This window comes from Elephas maximus, chromosome 21 (assembly GCF_024166365.1).
Source record: "Elephas maximus indicus isolate mEleMax1 chromosome 21, mEleMax1 primary haplotype, whole genome shotgun sequence".
Lineage (NCBI taxonomy): Eukaryota > Metazoa > Chordata > Mammalia > Proboscidea > Elephantidae > Elephas > Elephas maximus.
In genome coordinates, this window is record NC_064839.1 from 65,617,309 (window position 1) to 65,637,133 (window position 19,825).

Consider the following 19,825-nt stretch of genomic DNA (forward strand, 5'->3'; position numbering starts at 1 on the left):
CAGCATCAACGTCTTGAGGGAGTTTGTTAAAAATGCAAAATCTCAGGCTCTACCGCAGTTTATGGAATCGAAACCTGCATTTTAACAAGATTCTTACACACACTGAAGTTTGAAAGGCACTTTTCTTAAATGTTGTCTTCAGGGTCTCCTTCACCGCCATTCTGGAAATGTCCTTTGCCTCATTCCTGAGATTCTCTATGCCTACTCTGTTTTCTGAATCTCTACTTTTTTTTTTCCTCCTTGATTATACACCCTCATTTTACGGAAAACATCCCCCGATGTTTTTTGTTTGTTTGGTTTTTACTTTTTTTTTTTTTAAGATCTTTCATGTGTCTAGGAAACCCTGGTGGTGTAGTGGTTAAGTGCAAAGGCTGCTAACCAAAGGGTGGGCAGTTTGAACCCACCAGGTGCTCCTTGGAAACTCTATGGGGGAATTCTACTCTGTTCTATAGCGTTGCTGTGAGTCCCGATCGACTCGACGGGACTGGGTTTGGTTTTTGGTTGGCATGTGTCTATAACTCTCTTTATTCTTCTATGTCAAAAGTTATTTTCACTTGGAATATTGGAACTCTTGGCTCCACAGGCTTTTAGCTTCCAGTGTTCCCATTGAGAAACCCCATGCCATTCTGATTCTTGTTTATTTATAGGTGTGTGGTTTTTTTTTTTTTTGTATGTAACCTATTCTTGTTTGTGTTTTGTTTTTGTCAAGAAGTTTTAGGATCTGCTCTTGATTCTTGGTGTTCTGAGACACAATGATATGCCTTGGTTTTAGCTCATTTTTATTGAGCTGGCACTTGGTTGCCTGTTTTCAGTCTTGAAACAAATGTTCTTTAGTTCTAGGAAATTTTATGGTTTTATCTATTTGATAATTTCCTCTCTTCTTTTTTATGTTCTTCAGTTCTGGGAATTTTTCTGGTATTATTTAGTTGATAATTCCCCCTCCCCCCATCCTCCATATTGTATCTCATCTTTTTCTGAAATGCCTGTTATTCTTATGTTAGATCTTCTTGACATGTTTTTTTACTGTTCTAATTTCCATCCCTTTGTTTTTTTGTTCTACTTTCTGGGTGATTTTCTCAACTTTATTAGACAATTCTTCTATCAAATTATTTTCTTTTATTATACTTTAATTTCTAAGCACTCTACTTTCTGTTCTTTTTATAGCATCATGTTTTTGTTTTTTCATGGCCATGTCTTCTCTTAGCTCTGACAATATATATTATACAGTTTTAAAAATGCTTTCTTTATAACTCTGCATTGACTTTAATTATTTTGAGTCTTTCATTGTTTACTTTTGCTTATATTTGGTTTCTGTCATTTCTTCCAAAGGCATTCCTAACTGTGTGGTGATCCTTGGCTGTCAATTTATATATAAAAGTGATACTCTTAAAAAATTGGTGCTCTGGGTACATGGGCAGGGCTTGTTATCTGCTGGACTTTTCTTTATGGTGATAGGGCAGGGACCCAACTGTTGGTCTACTTGCAGCTTCCTTGGAGCCCAATGGGAGAAAGAGGTTGGGAGTCTAATATTTTCAGCATATACACATTTACTTATTCCCTTACAGCATCTTTGCCTTCAGCTGTGCCTAATGTCCTTGAATCCAAAATCCTCTTGGTTCAATATCTCCTGAAAGAATAATTCTGCAGCTTCTGGGTTGGGGATGGGAGATGAGGGAATATTCTCCCGATCATGCTGGGTAGGGGAGAGAATCTGGGAATCTTAGTCTTCTGGAGTTTTGTTTATTTTTACTGAACTTTAGATGAATGTTTACAGAACAAGCTAGTTTCTCATCAGTTAGTACACACATTGTTCTGTGACATTGGTTAACAACCCCATGACACGTCAACACCGTCCCTTCTCAACCCTGGATCCCCTATTACTAGCTTTCCTGTTCCCTCCTACTTTCCAGTCCCTGCCCCAGGGTTGGTGTGCCCCTTTAGTCTTGTTTTGTTCCTTGGGCCTGTTCAGTCTTTGGCAGAACCTCAGGAGTGGCCTCATTACTGAGCTGAAGGGGTGTCCGAGGTCCATACTCTCAGGGTTTCACTATTCTCTGTCAGGCCAGCAAATCTGGTCTTTCTTTCTGAGTTAGAATTTTGCTCTACATTTTTCTCCAGCTCTGTCTGGGACTCTCTATTCTGATTCCTGTCAGAGCAGTCAGTGGTGGTAACCAGGCACCATCTAGTTGTACTGGACTCAGTCTGGTGGAGGCCATGGTAGATGTGGTACATTAGTCCTTTGGACTCATCTTTCCCTTGTGTCTTTAGTTTTCTTCATTCTTCCTTGCTCCCAAAGGGGTGAGATCAGTGGAGTGTCCTAGATGGCCGCTCACAGGCATTTAAGACCCCAGATACCACTTATCAAAGTAGAACATTTCTTTATAAACTCTGCTATGCCAGTTGAGCTAGATATTCCCTGAGACCATGGTCCCCACAGCCCTTAGGCCAGCAATTTGGTCCCTCAGGGAGTTTGTGTCTGTGGAGCTACCACTGCCCTACCTTGTACAGTCTATGCTGGCTTCCCCAGTATTGTGTACTATCTTACCCTTCACCAAAGTTACCGCTTGTCTATTAAGTGTTTTTCCATCCCCACCCCTCCCCACCCTCATAACCATCAAAGATTATTTCTTTTTGTACGTAAACCTTTTTATGAGTTTGTACAGTAGTGGTCTCATACAATATTTGTCCTTTTGTGATTGACTTATTTCACTCAGCATAATGTCCTCCAGATGCATCCATGTTATGTGATGCTTCACAGATTCATCGTTGTTCTTTAGTGTTGTGTAATGCTCCATTGGGTGTATGTACCACAGTTTGTTTATCCATTCAGCTGTTGATGGGCATCTAGGTTGTTTCCATCTTTTTGCTATTGTGAACAATGCTGCAATGAACAGGGGTGTACATATATCTATTCATGTGACGACTCTTATTTTTCTAGGATATATTCCTAGGACTGGGATTGCTGGATCATACGGTATTTCTATTTCTAGCTTTCTAAGAAAATCCCATATCATTTTCTAAAATGGCTGTATCATTTTGCATTCCCACCAGCAGTGCATGAGAGTTGCAATCTCCCTATAGCCTCTCCAACATTTGTTATTTTCTGTTTTATTGATTCATGCCAGTAATGCCAGGGTGAGATGTTATCTCACTGTGGTTTTGATTTGCATTTCTCTGATGGCTAGAGATCATGAGCATTTCCTCATGTGTCTGGCCGCTCGAATGTCTTCTTTAGTGAAGTCTCTGTTCATTTCCTTTGCCTGTTTTTTAATTAAATTATTTGTCTTTTTGTTGTAGAGATGTTGGGTTTTCTTGTAGATTTTAGATATCAGACCTTTGTCTAATTCGTAATAGCCAAATTTTTTCCCCTAGTCTGTATGTTCTCTTTTTACTCTTTTAGTGAAGCCTTTTGATGACCATAAGTGTTTAATTTTTAGAAGATCCCAGTTATCTAGCTTATTCTCTGGAGCTTGTGTGTTGTTGGTTGTGATTTGTATCCTCTTAATACTGTGCATTAGGGCCTCTAGTGTTGATCCTATTTTTTCTTCTATGAACGTCTTAGTTTTTGGCTTTATATTTAGGTCTTTGAGCCATTTTGAGTTAGTTTTTGTATACGGTGTGAGGTATGGGTCCTGTTTCATTTTTTTGCACATGGACATCCACTTTTGCCAGCACCATTTGTTAAAAAGACTGTCTTTTCCCCATTTGATGGATTTGGGGCCCTTGTCAGAGATCAGGTGACCATAGGTGGATGGATTTACATCTGGGTTCTCAGTTCGGTTCCATTGGTCAATGTGTCTGTCATTGTACCAGTACCAGGCTGTTTTGACTACCATAGCTGTATAGTAGGTTCTGAGGTCAGGTAGTGCGAGTCCTCGTACTTTATTCTTCTTCTTTAGTAGTGCTTTACTTATCTGGGGCCTCTTCCTTTTCCATATAAAGTTAATGATAAGTTTTTCCATCTTTTTAAAGAATGTTGTTGGTATTTGGATCAGTATTGCATTGTATTTGTAAATTGCTTTGGGTAGCATTGTCATTTTCACAATGTTGGGTCTACCTATCCATAAGCATGGTATGCTTTTCCATTTATGTGGATGTCTTTGTTTCTTGCAGTAGTATTTTGTAGTTTTCTTTGTGTAGGTCTTTTACATCCCTGGTTAGATTTATTCCCAAGTATTTTATTTTTTTAGGGGCTATCATAAATGGTATTGTTTTCCTGATTTCCTTTTCATTGTTCTCTTTATTAGCATATAGGAATCCAACTGATTTTTATATGTTGATTTTGTATCCTGCTACTCTGCTTAACCTTTCTGTTAGTTCCAGTGGTTTTCTGGTAGAGTCTTTTGGATTCTCTTAGTATCATATTATCCGCAAATAGGGAGAGTTTAACTTCTTCATTACCAGTTTGGATGCCCTTTATTTCTGTTTCTTGCCTTATTGCTGTAGCTAGGACTTCCAACACAATGTTAAATAGGAGTAGTGATAAAGGGCATCCTTGTCTTGTCCCTGTTCTCAAGGGGAATGTTTTCAGCATTTTTCCATTGAGAACAATGTTGGCCATTGGCTTTAATAAAGGGCATCTATGCAAAGCCAAAGGCATCTATGGCTTTGCATAGATGCCCTTTATTATGTTGAGAAATTTCCCTTCTATGCCTATTTTATTGAGAGTTTTTATCAGGAATGGGTGTTGGACTTTGTCGAATGTCTTTTCTGCATCGATTGAGAAGATCATGTGATTCTTTTATTTCCTTTTATTTATGTGGTGGATTATGTTGATTGATTTTCTAATGTTGAACCATTCTTGCATACCTGGTATGAATCCTACTTGGTCATGGTGTATATTTTTTTTGATATGATGCTGAATTCTGTTGGCTAGAATTTTGTTGAGAATTTTTGCATCTACGTTCATGAGAGAGATTGGTCTGTAATTTTATTTATTTATTTTTGGTGTCTTTGCCTAGTTTTGCTATTACGGTTATGCTGGCTTCATACAATGAATTCAGAAGTATCACTTCCTTTTCTGTGTTCTGAAATAGATTGAGCAGTACTGGTGTAAACTCTTCTCTGAATGTTTGGTAGAACTCTCCAGTGAAGCCATCTGGGCCAGGGATTTTTTTGGCTGGGAGTTTTTTTTTTTTACCTTTTAAATCTCCTTTTGATGTGGGTCTGTTCAAATTTTCAATGTTATTTTGTGTTAGTTTGGGTAGGTAGTGTCTCTCTAGAAATTTGTCCATTTCCTCAGATTTTCAAATTTTTTGGAGTATAGTGTTTCATAATACTGTTATGATCCTTTTTATTTCAGTTGGGTCTGTTGTAATGTCCCCCATTTCATTTCTTATTTGGCTTATCTGCATCCTCTCCTGTTTTTCTTTTGTCAGTTTGGCCAGTAGATTGTCGATTTTGTTTATCCTTTCAAAGAACCAACTTTTATCTTATTCATCCTTTCTATTGTTTTTCTATTCTCTATTTCATTTATTTCTGCTCTGATCTTTATTATTTCCTTTTTTCTGGTTGCTGTGGGCTTCTTTTGCTGTTCTCTTTCTATTTGTTCAAGTTGCGTAACTAATATTTTGATTTCGCCCCTTTCTACTTTTTTGATGTGTGCATGTAGTGCTATAAATTGACCTCTGAGGACTGCCTTTGCTGTGTCCCAAAGGTTTTTGTATGGTGTGGTTTCATTCTCATTTGATTCTAGGAACTTTTTGATTTCATCTTTGGTTTCTTCTATTATCCAGTGGTTTTTAAGCAGGGTGTTATTCAGTTTCCATGTAGTTGATTTTTTTTTTTCCTTGTATTTCCTGTTCTTAATTTCTACTTTGATGGCTTTGTGGTCAGAGAAGATATTTTGTATTATCTCGGTGTTTTGGATTTTGTTGAGGGTTGCTCTGTGTCCTAAGATATGGTCTATTCTGGAGAATGTTCCATGTGTGTTAGAAAAGAATGTGTACTTTGCAGCTGTTGGGTAGAGTGTTCTATATTTGTCTATGAGGTCAAGTTGGCTGATAGTGCTCTTTAGCTCTTCTTTATCTTTTTGAGTTTCTTTCTAGATGTTCTGTCCTTTACTGAGAGTGGTGTGTTGAAGTCTCCTACTATTATCGTAGAACTGTCAATTTCTGTTTTCAGTACTGTTAGAGTTTGTTTACGTATTTTGGAGCCTTGTCACTGGGTGCGTAGATGTTTATTATGGTTCAGTCTTCATGATGGATCGTCCCTTTAATCATTACATAGTGCCCTTCTTTGTCTTTTACGGTGGATTTTGTTTTAAAGTCTATTTTATCTGAGATTAGTATTGCCGCTCCTGCTCTTTTTTGGTAGTTATTTGCTCGATATATTTTTTTCCATCCTTTGATTTGTAGTAAATTTACGTCTTTGTTTCTAAGGTGTGTCTCTTGTAAACAGCATATTGATGGATCCTGTTTTTTAATACATTCTGTCACTTTGTGTCTCTTTATCGGTGCATTTAGACCATTTACATTCAGTATAATTATTGATAGGTATGAGTTTGCTGTCATTTTGTAGTGCTTTTTTTGTGGTGTTAACATTTTCTTTGTTCCTCTTACTCTCCTGTGCTGAGTTCCTTCTGTTTGTAGATTTTTTCTTTTGGTTTTATTGAGACTTTATGTTTTTCTTCTTTATTTTGATGAGTAGGTTTGTTAACTTTCTTTGTGGTTACCTTGAAATTTACCCTTATCTTCCTAGGTTTGAACCAGTCTATTAGTATTTGGTATCACCTTGCCTTCCTCTCATTTAGAAAGTTCTATGCCTATACCGCTTATTCCCTCTTTTACTGTTCTGACATTGTTGTCATTTATAGATTAACCTCTCTGGTTCCCTGTTGCAATTGTTTTGGTTTTGGATAGTCCTTGAGAGTTCATTTCCTAGGTTGGTATTTGGCTGGTACAATCTTGCCTCCTAGATTTGGGCTGTGATCTGATGTTGTTTGTTCTCAGACTGAAGGACTCCCTTTAATAATTCTTGTAGTTTTGGTTTGGTTTTTACATATTCCTTTAATTTCTGTTTATCTGGAAATGTCCTAATTTCACCATCATATTAGAATGAAAGTTTTGCAGAATATATTATTCTTGGTTGGAATTTTTTTTCTTTCAAGGTTTTATATTTGTCATCCCATTGCCTTCTTGCCTGTATGGTTTCTGCTGAATAATCAGAGAAAAAAAAATTTTTTTTTTTTTTTTAGTCTTACTGTTTCTCTTCTGTATGTGACTTTTTGTTTTTCTCAAGCTACTTGCAGGATTTTTTCTTTGTCTTTTGTTTTAGCGAGTGTGATTATGATATGCCTTGATGTTTTTCTTTTGGGGTCTATCTTATATGGGGTTTGTTGAGCTTCTTGGATGGTCGGCTTTTCATCATGCATGATATTAGGGAAGTTTTCTGTCAGCAATTCTTCAGTGATCCTTTCTGTGTCTTCCATTTTTTCTCCCTATTCTAGAACTCCAGTCACTTGCAAATTTTTGCTTTTGATTGTATCCCACATAATTCTCAGGGTTTCTTCGTTTTTCTTTGGTATTTTTTCTGATTTTTCCTCAGAGTTGTAGCCAAGTGTTTATCTTCAATTTTGCTGATTCTGTCTTCCATCATTTCAAACCTGCTCCTCAGCCCTTCTGTGACACCGTCCATTTCTGAAATCTTGTTTATCTTTTGGATTTATAATTGTTTTCATATGATTTCTAGTTGTGAGTTTATTTTGGCATTTTGTTCCTGTATTACTTTCCTGAATTGTTCCATTTTTTTGTCTGTATTTTCCATAAATTTGTCTGTATTTTCCATAAATTTGTCTATTTTTTCCTCATTTTTGTCTGCTTTTTGCTTCAAATCTTGGATTGCTCTGGATATAGAGATTTGAATTCCTCATCAGGTATTTCTAGTGCCTTTTCTTCTACTGGAGAGTCATCTGGTGTTTTATTTTGGACCCCTACTAAAACCATCCTGTCTTTTTTTTTTTTTTATATGTTTTGATATTGTCTGCTGTCTTTGGGACATTCAGTAGTTATTTTCTTCATTTCTTGACTGCAGATTTGTTTCGTCCTGCTTTTTTGTTTTATTTGGTTATGTCTGAGCAGGTGGGCTGTGCGTTCTTTGTTGTTTGCTCATCTGTAGTCACAGTACTTTTCACCTCCTTGTCCAATGGGCAGGGGCAATCATTCAGCTATGGTGCAGCAGGGCAGGTCCAGCTGAAGGGGAGGGACTGGGATGGGTTGTTTGTGGCACGTACTAGGGCCAACAGGGCAGGCCAGGAATCATTGCTGGGCAGGTTCCAGTAGGCCATGCCTGTGCTGTTCAGGGGGGTGGGGGGGTGATGTTCAGTGCACAGGGCAGGTAGGCAGGAAAGAGGGGGGAGGTTGTGATGTGTGGCGCTAATAGGGGTATGGGAAAGAGGGTAGAGAGGAGAGAGAAACAGGAGCTAAAAACAAATAAATGAAGGAAAAAAGAGTGCTAAGGGAGCTTACCGTTGGCGTGGAGAGAAAAGAATCCGAGAAATGGAGAAAAGCAGAAAGAAAAAAAAAAAGAAAGAAAAAAAATAACTAGATAAAAATTTGGAAAAGAAAAAAAAAAAAAGAAAAGCCCCCAGGAGTCCCAGAGTCCCACCGGTGGGGGTGCTAAGAGCGGGGAAGTGGCTCCCAGGCTACATGGTATAGCCTGGCTAGAGGGGGTATAGATGTCACACAGCACCAGGTATTCAGGAGACAGGAAAAGAAGGTAAGTGTAGAGAGACCAGAACTGAGAAGTGAAGACAGACAGAAAAGGAAAGAGAGAAAAGAAAAAAAAAAAAAGAAATGCCCCCAGGGATCCCACCTACACCGCTGCGCAGATTGGGGGAGTGGCTCCTAGCGGGCAGTGCAGTCTGGCTCGAAGGGGCTCCGAAGCTGGGAAAAGAAAAAGAAAACAAACAGAACAAAGCAAAACACGGCAAAAAAAAAAAAAAAGCCCCAGGGATCCCACCAGTGGGGTGTCACGGGCTGGGGGTGTGGTTCCCCAGTGAGCGTGGCTTCACAGCCTTTCAAGAAGAAGCAAAGATAACACACGGAGCCAGGTATTACAGAGAAAGGAGGGGGAGGTGGTAGGAGGCACAGAAGAAACCAGAAGAGACAGAAAGAACCAACACCAGCTCAGGAGCCCGGCCAGTGTGGGCAGGGCGAATCCAAGCAGCCTGAGGTCAAAGCAGTTGCCTCTCGGCCAAGAGACTGCAGCTGGCGGGAAGCTGAGCAGGCCGGAGTGGGGAGGAAGGAGAGGGGGTTAGGAAAGCGTGTATCACCCGTTACAGGGTGCTCTGTCTCCTGCTGGGGACTTGGTGAAGCTGCTTTCCCATACTCCCTACCTGCGGATTTCCAACATGCGTGGGGTGAATCCGAGTGGCAGGGGTGCTGAACTTCCCGGCCGCCTGAGTCACTGCAGCCAGCCAGGAAGCTCAGAGGTAGAGCAGCGGGGAGAGAATGGGGTGGGAAAGCGTGTATCACTGGTTACCTGGTGCTCTGTCTCCTGCTGGGAGTTCCCCAAAGCTGCTTTCCCGTCCAAAATGGCGGATCTGTGCTGCCTTAGAGATGGCACCCTCCACAGGTGTCTCTCTGTCCTCTGTCAGTTTCTTATTCCACTTGGTGCTCGGCTGAGTTCTTTAGCTCTTCGTTTGACACTTCAGGTTCTAGGAATGACGTTTGTCTCTGTTGTACTTAGTTTTTCGGGTCTTTGATGTAGAGAGACAGTGTGGGGCTTCTGTCTGTGGCACCATGTTGGCCGGAAGTGGTTTTCTGGAGCTTTTAACAGTCTGTTTTGCGCTCACCCCACCTGGAAGATACGGTGCTTCTAATTTCTGAGCCTTGATGAAGTTCTGCAAGGTCAATTAGCTTGTTTGCCGGCCTCCCCTTGTGAAACACCTGGATTTCAGTTTTCTCTAGTCTGCTGAATAAGTGTTCACTAGTCTGTCTACCAGTTTCCAAACTTTTGTGGGAGGCATTGGTGGTTCACTGGTAGAACTCTTGCTTTCCGTGCAGAAGGCCCAGGTTCAATTCCTGGCACTTGATATGTAGCCACTACCCATCTGTCAGTGGAAACTTAAGTGTTCTGTGATGCCGTACAGGCTTCAGTGGAGCTTCCAGACTAAGACAGTCCAGGAAGAAAGGCCTGGTGATCTGCGTCTAAAATTCAGGCAATGAAAATCCTATGGAGCATAACGATTCAGTCCACACAGCCTATCATGGGAATGGTGCAGAACCAAACAGCATTTGTTCTGTTGTGCATAGGGTTGCCATGAGTCTGGGGCTGACTCAATGACAACTAACAACAAAAACTTTTCTAGGCATTTTGCCCTTGTCTTTTCTCTGTTCCCTTTCTTCTTGTGAGTATCTGACCTCTGCTGTTCTTTATCCACTTTATTATTATTTTAGTGAGGTTTCATAAGGAGTGGAAGAAAATGGAAGTTTTTGGTATTCTATGTTAACCCCTTTGTGGCACAGTGGTAAAGCGATTGGCTTCTAACTGAAAAGGTCAGCGGTTTGAACCCACCAACCGCTCCGCGGGAGAAGGATGTGGCAGTTGGCTTTTGTAAAGATTACAGCCTTAGAAACCCTGTGGGGCAGTTCTACTCTGTCATTTAGGTTGCTATGAGTTGGAATCTCATAGAATTTCAAATCTCATTGACTTGACAGCAGTGGGTTTTGGGTTTTATTTTTTTAGTTGAATAGCACCGGGTTGGCAATTGAAACTCATTTACTATCCGCTCTCAAGGTCACACCTAAACACTTTGCTCTGAATAATTGTCCAGATAATTTTGTAACCACCTTTGATAGAAATTGAGTGGAATTTCTATTTTAGTTCAAACATTTGGAATTTAGTATATTTCTTTCTGTTGTATATTTATTTCACAATGATTTTGAAGGAGCTGATAGATTTTACCAAATTTGGTATGATTCTTCAGGGTATCATTGTACACCATTTTGAAACAAAGTAGTTATTGTTAAACATTTTCCATTAGGCACAAGTATAGCAGTTTTTGATAGGATTCAGTGAAATTTGGCATATTAATATTGGTATATGATAATATAATATTTACTATGCAGCAAGCACCTGGGGGATTTGAACCACTAACCTTTTGGTTAGCAGGTGATGAGGCAGTTGTACTCTGTCCTGTCAGGTTGCTATGTGTTGGAACCGACTCGACGTATCTAACAACAGCAACAATGCAACAAGTACTGTTCTTAGGGCTTTATATGTAAACTTTTTGGATTCTCCTAACAACCCTATGAGGTAATTACTATCTTTATCTCCATTTTACAGATGAAGCAGTTGAAACAGAGAGAGGTTGAGCTGTCCAAGGTCAAACAGCAAGTAAGTGTTGGAGGTAGGATTCAAACCTACATTATCAGGCTGCAGGGTATTCTCTACACAACGTAATGCCGTCTCTACAGTGATCAGTGGTGTTTACAGAGCTATGTAATTGCACTACATAAGGTCTGTAGCTGAGAGCCACTTGCCCTTCATATCCTATTTTAATTAACTTAGAAAATCTGTATCTAAAAGATGCATCTTTTTGACTGCATCCTCTGTTTTGCCCTTTAATTAGGAGGGTAGACAAACTTTGGGTCTCGTGTTTTCCAAATAGTAAGAAAAGAAATGAGATTATACAGCAATTATTTTCTGCTGCCCTCTAAGTTGTTCGGGGACTTCTTTGTTACCACTTTGGGGAGAATAACATCTTTTTGGCCACTAGTGCAGGTTAGTCATTTCCCGTGATTACTGGAAAATTCTCAAAATTCAGAGGAGGTGGTTGGAAATTACAAATTGTTTATCCTCCCTCTAACACTTTGTTTTGCTTTAGGGAGTTCGTCATAAATAAGATCCTCCTTTGAAACTTGCATCTTTGAGATTTTTTTTTTTATAGAAGTTTGTCAATGAGGCAATCCAAAGTTTTTTTTTTTATGTTCCTAGAACTGTGTAACATTGTTGACTTTGCTGGGAGAGTTAATTATATTTGTGTGGTGGTTCTTTCTTCCTTTTTTTTTTTGCGAAGTCTGGGTTAACACAGCTTATCATGTACATACTTTAAAGTCATTTTTTTTGTGGTAATAAAAATGTTGATGGTAAACTTTTACAGAAAAATTCTTAGTGTGAAAACAGGAGATTTGACTAGTGATTGCCAGTGCTTCTGCGTTTCCTTTAAAGAATTATAATATCATATTTCAAAATATATGTTTTTGCAACAAAAGAGAAAAGAAATATATCGGACTTCATCAAAATTAAAAACTTTTGTTCATCAAAAAATTTTAACAGCAAAGTGAAAAGGCAACCGACAGACCTGAAGAAGATTTGGGGGAGTCATATATAGATTTAATATCCAGAATAAGAAAAGAACTCCTACAACTTAACAAACAAAAAGACAAACAACCGAATCAAAACGTGGGCAAAGGACTCGAATAGACATTTCACCAAAGAAGATATACATGGAAAACAAGCACGTGAAAAGATGTTCAACATCATTAGTCATTCTAAAACCCGTTGCTGTCACGCTAATCCCAACTCATAGTGAGTAAAACTGCCCCATAGAGTTTCTGAAGCTGAAATCTTTGTAGAAGCAGACTGCCGCGTCTTTCTCCTGAGGAGTGGCTGGTAAATTCGAACTGCCAACCTTTCTGTTAGCAGCAGAGCACTTAACCACTGTGCTACTAGGGCTCCTCATTAGCCATTGTTGCTGTTGTTAGGTGCCACTGAGTTGGTTCTGACTCACAGTGACCCTACAGGACAGAACAGAACTGCCTCATAAGGTTTCAAACTGCTAAGCTTTTGGTTACTAGCCGTAGCTCTTAACCACTGCGCCACCAGGGCTCCCCATTAAAATTAGGGAGGAACATATCAAAACCGTAGTGAGATACCATCTCACATCCACTAGGATGGCTAAAATTAAAAAAAAACAGAAAACAAATGTTGGTGAGGTTGTGGAGAAATTAGAACCTTTATCCATTGCTGGTGGGAATGTAAAATGGTAAAGCTGCTGTGGAAAACAATATGATGATTCTTCAAAAAGCTAAACATAAACTACCATATGACCCAGCAGTTATACTCCTAGGTGTATACTTAAGAGACTGCAGACCAGAGATGTAAACAGACACATGTCCACCAATGTTTGAATATTATCCACCACAAGCCAAAAGGCGGAAACAACCTAAATGCCCATCACCAGAGGAATGGATAAACAAAATGTGGTACATACATACTATGGAATATTACTCAGCCATAAAGAGAAATGAGGTCCTGGTACACATTACAATAGGGATGAACCTTGAAAACATGCTGAGTGAAATAAATCCATCATGAAAGGACAAATATTGTTTGACCTCACTTATATGAAATATCCAGAATAGGCAAAGGAACAGAGACCAAAGTTTTATTAGTAGTTACCAGGGGCAGGAGGGAGGCGGAAAGGGGAGCCATTGTTTAGGAAGCAGTGAATTTCTGTTTATGGTGATGGAAAGCTGGCAACAATTATTGGTGAGGGTTGTACAATGTGACTAATATAATTGATACCAGTAAATTGTACATGTGAAAAATGCCGAACTGACAAATGTGTTATATATATATTTACAATTAAAAAAACTTTAAAAATGTTTCTGTAGAAATTTATGTAAAAGAAGATACACAGAATATGAGTCTGTAGAATTCTAAAGAACGAGAATTCAAGCGTAGGCTACCAGAGCTACATAGCGATAAGCAGAATAAGTGAAATGTTAAGATGAAGCAGCTCAAGCTTCTTAGACTAAATAAAATGGTAAAAAGAAATGGATCCTAGCCACAATACAGATTTAGAAAATACACACGGCAACAGTGGTAGTTATGAAATATATATCTCTTTTAGATTTACTATTTATGTGGTGGTAGACTGTTACTGTTACTGAAACATGGATTTACAAAAGACATAGAAAATAGAATCCAGAAGTCCTATGTATTTAAAAGAGTGACTGATTCTTGTATTCATCTAACCTTATCCTCCTGGTCAAAGAGCAATTTTCATAAAACAGTATTTATTTCCCAATCTTTTGCATGCTTTCAAGATCATATGTCATATCCAGCTTCTTGGATAAACATATATTTCTGTCTTTGTTATGAGAGCTGCTGAAAATTAAAGACAAGACAGGATGTTGTGTAGGATTCCCAGTCTTGGAGTGTAGCACCATTGGAGTAGCATTCAGGACATGGTAACCACCTCGAGTGGAACATGTTAAGGAACTGCAGCCTTAGACAATTTCATTCATAAGGCTCTGAATGGTGGAAACCATTCATCATGGCATTTAGGAATGAGGTGGAACCCCTGGAAGATGACAGCAGTTTTGAGAAGGCTCAGAGCCCCTAGGACATTCAATCTTGGTTTATCCAATAAAGATCTCCTTTTAGGGGTTATTGATAGTGAGGGACCTATTGGGGAGATCCAGGTGGTTGTATTAAGAGGAAATGGAGAGATGGGAAGGGTAAAATTTAGTGTAAATTTCCAGACTAAAAGTCAGCAGAAGCCTCAGGCACAGCTGGTCTCGGTGGTTGCCACACTGATGGGCTGCAGAGGAGACTGTGGCATTAGTCACCACACTCTGACTCCATCTGTGACCACTTGATTCTGGGAAATCGCCCGACTAAAGCTAGATCTACTGGTCTACCCAACTATGTTTAATCCAGACCAGTAGCCGTGGATTATGTAGCCTTTAGCCAGCGCTAGCTAGATGATCCAGACACATCTTTTGAAGGCACCACAGGTTTGTTCCTTAATTTACACTGATGAAATGTACAGCTGATTCACCAATCTACTTTTTTCCTACTACAATATCTTGAAATCTCTAGCTCCAGGAACAAACTGGTACATAAAAAAACATAATGGATGCTAAATAAATATTGACTGGCTGACATCCAATAGTGGATAGCAATCACCATTATTAGTTACCCATCCTTCCATCCGTCCAGTCATTTATTCATTCAAGAACATTTACTAAGTGTCAATTACGTATCAGAACTCTGTTAGGCACAGAGGACATGGCTCGTTCTGGTCGGAACTCCTGCTGAGAATTTAGATTTCTACTCCAGATATACTGAATCAGAATCTATATTTTAATAAGATCCTCAAGTGATTCTTACGTATAACAAAATTTGAGACCCATTGCCTTACTACTGGTTCTCAAAATTGGTCCCTAACCAGTGGCATTAGTATCAGCTGGAAACTTGTTAGAAATGCAAATACTTAGCAGGGTTTCGAAATGGAACTACCAGGTTTGAAGCAGAGAGACCAAAATGATACAGTTGCTGTGTTCCAGGAGCTCATAGTCTACTGAAGAAGAGTACTAAAGACTAAATGTTGTACAGGCACTAGTCAGGTTGTTTACATAAAAGAGGTTTAAGAATCATGTAAGTCCAATCTTCCAGACACATTGCTCCAAATCAGCCTCCTTAAAAGCACTGCTCTAATAATTTTATTCCTTGGGCATTGCAATTGATCAGATCTGAAGTTCTAAGCACGTAGTAGTAGTACCGGGAAATAACAAATGACCCAACAAAAGAGAGCATTTTTGCAGGGAGCAGCCTCAGTTGATACCAGGAGTTTCCTTGCGGATGATAGCAGGAACATCATAAGTAGCAGCCAAGGTTAAGAATAGGGACTCTCTGCTAACCCAGAGCTGAAACCATTCCTGAAGCCCACTTTTCAAAGTTTAGACTGGCATATATATATATATATATATATATATATATATATATATATATATATATATATATATATATAAATGACACACACAGGAACATGCTTCTTATTTCAATCAAATGTACAAAACCAAATGGGCAGCTCCTGTCCAAAAGCAGGACAGGAAGGCAGGAAGGGACGGGAACTGGATGAGTGGACACAGGGAACCTGAGGTGGAAGGGGGGAGTGTGCCATCACGTTGTGGGGATTGCAACCAATGTCACGAAACTATGTTTATAAATTTTTGACTGAGAAGCTAACTTGAGCTGTAAATTTTCACCTAAAGCACAATTAAAAATAAATAAATAAAAACAAAGAATAGGAAAAACTGCCAAGGAACTAGAAGATGGTAGCCTGGGGAGCAGTTACTAGAGAGATCCAACCAAATTCTGCCAGGTAATATCTGTCTCGTCCAAGTTGATTTGCCCCATCCTCCAAATTTCTTTCTGATTATGAAATAATAATATGCATTCATTTTAGAAAGTTTGAACAGTATGAAAAAATATAAAGAAGAAAATTACCATAACCCTGCTACCTAAAAGTAACCTCAGTTAATATTTGATATATTCAGTGTTTTCTATGTAGTTTTGTATATTTTTTACGTAATCAAGATAATGCACACAAAATTTTGTAATCTACTTTAAAAAGAAAACTTTATAACAAATAAACATTGTTAGAAATGCTTCATAAACATTTTAGTGGGTACGTTATATGTTGTTAGGTGGCAGCGAGTCTAACCCTACATATAACAGAAGGGAACACTGCCCAGTCTTGCCCATCCTCATAATTGTTGCTATGTTGGAGCCAGTTGTTGGCAACCACTGTGTCAATCCATCTTGTTGAGAGTCTTTCTCTTTTTCCCTGACCCTCTGCTTTACGAAGCATGATGTCCTTTTCCAGGGACTTGTCCCTCCTGGTAACATGTCCAAAGTACCTAAGACAAAGTCTTGCCATCCTTGCTTCTAAGGAGCATTTTAGCTGTACTTCTTCCAAGACAGATTTGTCCATTCTTCTGGCGTTCCCTAGTATATTAGGTATTCTTCACCAGCACCACAGTTCTCCCTTGGTCTTCCTTATTCATTGTCCAGCTTTTGCATGCATGTGAAGTTATTAAAGATACCATGGCTTGGGCCAGGTGCACCTTACATAACACAATATACACAATAATACCATTGGATATTACATAATATAACATTGGATAAATGTTCAATAATGTAATTAATTGTTCTTAATAATAAGTTTGTTTTTTGTACATTTACTAATTTTTCATTGCTGTAATAACTTTATGATAAAAATCTTTATGCATAAAATAAAAAAAATCAATTGCCAAACTCATGGTGACCCCATGTGTTGCAGAGTAGAAATGCTGTCCATAGGGTTTTCAAGGCTGTGACAATTTGGAAGCAGATCACCAGGCCTGTCTTCTGTGGCACCTCTGAGTGGGATCAAACTGCCAACCTTTCAATTAGTAGTTGGGCACTTAACCATTTGTGCCATCCAGGGATTCCTTCTTTATATATAAGTTTAAAAAAATGTTTTTGAAAATTACCTTAATATGGATTCTCAGAATTGCTGATTCAAAATGAAAAAAAAAAAAAGAAGTATTGTGATATACGTTGTCAGATTGCTTTGTTAAAACCAAAAAGGTGTTTTTTTTGTTTTTTTTTAATCAGTTAGAAGCAGTATATGAGAGTCCTCTTTTCACACCAGCATTGGGCAGTCTCGTTATTTGCTAATTATTTTATTTTGTATTTCTTTCTCTTCTTTTTTAATGTATTTTTTGTGGTCAGAGTTTATACAGCAGATTAGATTTCCATTTAACAATTTCAATATGTATTGTTCAGTAACATTGATTATATTTTCCAGATTATGTCAGTGTTCTAAGCATTCTCATTTCCATTAATCTAGCTTGCCTGTTCCTTCCCTCTCCCCAACCTTCTCTTCTTTGCTTCAGGGTGAATGTTGACCATTTGGTCTCATATAGATGATTTTTTTTTTTTTTTTTTAAGAAGCACAGTATTCATAGGTGATACTGTTTATTTTATGAGCCAATTGGTTATTAGCTGAAAGGTGACCTCCAAGAGAGGTTTCGGTTCAAAGTTTAAAGGGTATCTCAGGGCCATAGTCTCAGGGATTCCTCTAGTCTTTACTGGTCCAGTAAATCTGGCCCTGTTTTTTTTCTTTTTTTTAATGAATTTGAGTTTCATTCTACAATTTTCTCCCATTCTGTCCTGAACCATCTATTGTGTCCCCGGTCAGAATGTAGGTAGTGTTAGCCAGGCACCGTCTAGTTGTGGTCTCAGGATAGATGAGGCTGTGGTTTGTGTAAACATATTGTCTTATAGACTAGTTTCTTCTTTGAGTCTTTGGTTTCCTTCTCTCTCTTTTGCTCCAGGTGAGTAAAGACCAATTTCTTTAACATTGAGGTTGATCAGGAGAGATAGCTAGCCAAAGTTTGTGCTCTCATTTCCACAGCGTGAGTTTGGGCCAGGAGGCTGTTGTCCAGCCAGAGACTACATTCCCCAGCCTGCCTCGCATCGTGGTGTGGCTACTTGACTAACGGTTGCTGGTGGAACCTGAGTAGGGGAGATGGGGGTCACTTCAGGCAGGTTTTCTTAAGAAGCACATGTGCCTCCTTATTTTCTGTTCCCTGTCTTCTCATTGAATGAAAGGGACTCTGAGGCCCCAGAGGGTGGCAGAGCCACAAGCTAGAAGGAAGCTGGGCCGTGTGGAGGAAAGCTGTCTGACTTGATCGGACTGTTTCATAAGCAAGAAGTAAACTTCTATTATGTTAAGCCACTGAAATGTCATTAATTGGTTATAGCAGCTACCATTATCCCGTCCAATGTAAAAACCAGTTGCTGTCATGTAGTCTCTGACACATGATGACCCTGTGAGTGTCAGAGTAGAGCCAGACTCCGTAAGGTTTTCAGTGAGTCATTTGTTATAGCAGCTACCATTACCCGTCCAATGTAAAAACCAGTTGCTGTCATGTAGTCTCTGACTCACGATGACCCTGTGAGTGTCAGAGCAGAGCCAGACTCTGTAAGGTTTTCAGTGAGTCATTTGTTATAGCAGCTACCATTACCCGTGCAATGTAAAAACCAGTTGCTGTCATGTAGTCTCTGACTCACAATGACCCTGTGAGTGTCAGAGCAGAGCCAGACTCTGTAAGGTTTTCAGTGAGTCATTTGTTATAGCAGCTACCATTACCCGTGCAATGTAAAAACCAGTTGCTGTCATGTAGTCTCTGACTCACGATGACCCTGTGAGTGTCAGAGCAGAGCCAGACTCTGTAAGGTTTTCAGTGAGTCATTTGTTATAGCAGCTACCATTATCCCATCCAATGTAAAAACCAGTTGCTATCCAGTAGTCTCTGATTCACTATGACCCTGTGAGTGTCAGAGCAGAGCCAGACGCCGTAAGGTTTTCAGTGAGTCATTTCTTAGAAGCAGGTGGCCAGGACTTTCTTCTGGGGCACTTCTGGGTGGACCCAAACCTCCACATTTTTTATTAGCAGCCGAGCACCTTAACTGTTTGTACCACCCCAGGGCCTCCTATCCAGTACAGGCATCCACATAAAAGATTATCAGGTATGGAAGCACCAACCTATTCTTTTTTATATTTTTAGCTGTAGAAACCGTGTATCACAGTGAGCATTAGTAAGTTAATGGATTAATTAAAAATTAATGAATAAAATTGATGTCTAACACCGATCAGCACGTTTTCATCCATCCATCTACCAACCCAGCTAGTCATTTAACAAATATTCATTGGGAGCGTCTTACATGTGAGGCACTGTGAATTGGTCTCTTTTGTCAATTTGGCCAATGGTTTGTCAATTTGGTTGATCCTTTCAAAGAATCAACTTTTGTTTTTGTTCATTCTTTCTACTGTTTTTCTACTCTCTATTTCACTTATTTCTGCTCTGCTCTTTATTATTTCCTTTCTTCTGGTGGGTGTGGACTTCTTTGCTGTTCTCTTTCTATTTGTCGTGTAGCTAATGTTTTGTTTTTACCCCTTTTTTGATGTGTGCATCTATTGCTATAAATTGGCCTCTGAGCACTGCCTTTGCTGTGTCCCAAAGGTTTTGTCATGATGTGTTTT

The 19,825-nt window shown here is 39.1% G+C and overlaps 1 protein-coding gene across 1 annotated transcript in view; it reads right to left on the reverse strand.

Annotated features, from left to right (window-relative positions):
- The window catches only part of MFAP3L (microfibril associated protein 3 like), a 333,301-nt gene that overhangs the window by 56,203 nt on the left and 257,273 nt on the right, over positions 1-19,825 (reverse strand). The gene's annotated exons all lie outside the window — the stretch shown is intronic.